Raw genomic sequence first — 3,088 nt, 5'->3', positions numbered from 1 at the left:
CTCGGAGGATGCCCCGCGGCTTCGGGGAGAACGCGGACAGGCAGGGGCCAGACCTACACCCTCCAGGGGCCCGAGCCCCGCAGCCACTCTCTCTCCGCTCCTACCTCACGCAGCCTCCGCTCTGGTCTGTCCTGGATGCAAATTTTATGCTGCAAAATCTGAGCGCTCAGGTCTGGAAACCCGACCCACAGGACTGGGAGGGGGGGGCTCAGGTAGGCGGGCACTCCGGGCTCTCTGCGGGTGCCCCGTCCCACATCTGGTCAGGGATGCGCCTCCTGAAACCTCATTTTTTCCCTCTAGTCTCACTTTCCAAAGAACCCTGCTTAGATCTCCACAGCTACTTGCTTCCCGGTCTCCTGAGCCCTGGAATAGCGGGGTGGGACTCCTCCTGCCCCAACAAAACTTTTGGAGGAGGCAGGGCAGGAGAGGCTACTCGGAATCTCTGTGTACTGCCCCCCCTCCCCCACCCCTCTGTCTTGGAGACCAAAAGGCCCAGGTTTGGGGAGAGGGTGGCACCTTCAGACCACACTTTCCAGACAGCGAAGCGCAGCAGGTAGATGGCCTGAACTCCATCTGGGGAAATGTGACACCTCCTATCTCCACGCAGCAGAAACCAGTTGCATTCTTTCCCACGGCCACGGCCATGGCCACGGCCTCCATCCGAGGAGTCAGGCTGCCTGGCCGCCTGTGGAGTGTGTGGAGCACTAAACAGGGAGCCAGCAGGCCTGGGTTCTAGATCCCGGGCTGTGCTAAGTCCCAGTGTGACCTTGGGCTGTGACCGTCCTGTCTCTGGCCTTCTGTCTCCCTTGGTGGATGGGGTTGGTGGTCCCTTGGGGAGGGACCTTGAAACTCCCCCTTCAGGTGTGTGGGCAGGTGGGCAGGGGTTGAGATGGTGGCCCTTGGTGGGGGGCAGGGGGAGCGGGGAGAACTAGCCAGCTGCCCGGAGCTCAGGTTCCGTGGTGCTCACTGTCAACACGGTCTCCCTTCGCTTGGCCCTGGACGGCTGCCCTCCTTGGAAACCTTAGGATGCTGCTGGCGCAGGCTGCCCCCCTCCTGTGAGTCAGCTCCTTCAGGAACAGCCTGCCATCTGGCCTCCCGGCACCCAGGCTGCAGCTCCCGGCCTGGTCCCTCCCGTGGGAGGCCTTCTCCGGACCCTCAGCTGCCCCTGCGGCCCCAGGCAGCTGTCAGCCTGGCCATGCCGGGCCCCTGGGCTCTCATGTCAACCCCCAGGCGCACTCGCTGCCAAGGCCTCCGCTGGAGAAGCGGTTTCCCCAGCTGAAGGGTCCTTATGCTGTCCTGGTAGGGAAACTGAGGCCACAGAGCCAGCGAATGGCCTGTGCAAGTGCGGAGAGGCAGCGGCTAAGAGGGGCCCACTCCCAGAGCAGATGAAGCGGCTTTGGTGACGCCGCCATGGGGCTCCCCCCAGAGCTCAGGACCCAGCGCTATGAGGTCCCACATGGCTGAGTGTCCGGATGCTGACCCCTGGGGCAAAGGCTCCACAGAGGCCCGTCCTTCGCCTCCTTCCTCCGTCTCTCCCGCTGCAGAGCCTCCATCAACGTGACACCCTTCCCGGGCTGCAGTCCACCCACCAGCATCAGATGCTATCGCCTCAGCCCGGCTCCCGCCCGTACCCCTTCCCCCTGCCTCTCTGCCCACTGACGGCAGCACTGGAGCCCACGGGTGTCTGGCTCCACCCCTCTCGTTTTACAAGTGGAAAACCCGAGGCCCAGACAGGCAGAGTCTGCCCCAGGCCGCCCGGGAGTTAGCCCGGAGCTCCCAGGAATTCGTGTTCTCAGGCCTGGGCTCCACCACGGCCTACGGGGCCGCACCCCTCAGCCCAGCCCTGTGTCGCTGGGGGAAGGGGGGGAATGGCTGTCCCTTCCAGCTGGCCTCCTCCCCACTGCATCCCTCCATCCTCCTCCGGCCTCAGGAGCTGCCACTCACCTCGTTGGGGGTGGAGGGCTGAGCCTGCACTGAGAGGCCGGGCTGGTGGGAGGTCCTGTCGGGAAGTGAGCCTGGTGGTGGGATAGCCGCCTATATAGGCTTCTGATCTGGCTATTTTGGGAGGTGCTGCTCCCCCCGGCCCGCGGCCCCCTCCCCTTCTGGTGTCAGATACTTCTCAACTGCGGTGCTGGGTGTCTGTATCACATTCGGCCTCCCTGGGCCCATCAAGCTGGGCCTATTAATAACCTTGGCCCCTGCCTCCCTTCAGCACCCAAAGCTGAGGCTCAGGCCAGGCTCTCCTCTTCCGGGAAGCCTTCCGTGACCACTTTCGATGGCAGCAATGTTTCTGTCCTCCAAAAGCCTGCACGGGAAGGAAGAGGGAGGTGAGCGAAGGGATGGAACCGGGATTGTCTCCCACGCACGGGCTGGGCTGGGCTCCTGCACACATGCCACCTCACTGCGGCCTCGCCGTTCAGGCCTGGTCCCTCTTGCATGGATGAGGAAACAGGGCAAAGATGTCAGGCGTTACAGGGTTTACATGCAAAGCCGTGGGCCTGGAGCAGGAGTGGACCGGCACTTCCATGAGGTGGGCTAGTGCCTGGCAGGAAGCCCTGCTCTCCCTGTTCTCTGGCAGGTCCCTTCCTCTGCATCTCAGCCTCCTGTCTGTGAAATGAACTCAACCAGGGGCAGACTCTGCTCTATCGATGGGCTTTGGGTGCCATGAACCCCCTGAAATGTAAAAAGTTGTGTGCAAGTGGGGTTTTGTGAAGCAAGGGCCCCTGGCGTTCATGAGATTCACACAGGGCAGGTCTCTGGGGTGGGCTGCCTTGGCGGGGAGATGACCATCCAAGGGCTGTGTTTTGAAAAGCATGAATGAGTGAATGAATGAATGAATGAATTAGACAAACATTTATTATCTAATGGGAACAGCACGAAAGGCTCCTCTCCTCATGCCCAGCCCTAAAAAGACTCTCCAGGCGCCAACACTGTCAACAGTGAAGTCCAGTCCCTGATGGCGACGTGAGGAGGCCCAGCCTTTATGCAAAGGCTCTTGAGGAGGGAAGCTCCACCACCCTTCACTGGCATCTGCTCCCCAGGGGGGAAGGGGGAGAAGCGGAGGGGGGGCTTCATGGGGAGGCCCGTG

The 3,088-nt window shown here is 62.2% G+C and overlaps 1 protein-coding gene across 2 annotated transcripts in view; it reads right to left on the bottom strand.

Moving 5' to 3' along the window:
* The window catches only part of PVALB (parvalbumin), a 19,149-nt gene extending 17,108 nt beyond the window's left edge, over positions 1-2,041 (bottom strand). The window contains exon 1 of one of the 2 annotated variants that reach the window (XM_006757430.2): positions 1,945-2,041. The gene's annotated coding sequence lies outside the window, so the exon portion shown is untranslated. Of the gene's footprint in view, positions 1-104; positions 209-1,944 lie in introns of those variants that run through there. The other variant, XM_006757431.2, reaches the window with a different exon arrangement.
* Positions 2,042-3,088: the final 1,047 nt, after the last annotated feature.

This window comes from Myotis davidii, unplaced genomic scaffold (assembly GCF_000327345.1).
Source record: "Myotis davidii unplaced genomic scaffold, ASM32734v1 scaffold514, whole genome shotgun sequence".
NCBI classification, from domain to species: Eukaryota; Metazoa; Chordata; class Mammalia; order Chiroptera; family Vespertilionidae; genus Myotis; species Myotis davidii.
The sequence above is the reverse complement of the archived record's forward strand: the minus strand, read 5'-3'. Positions and strand labels throughout refer to the sequence as shown.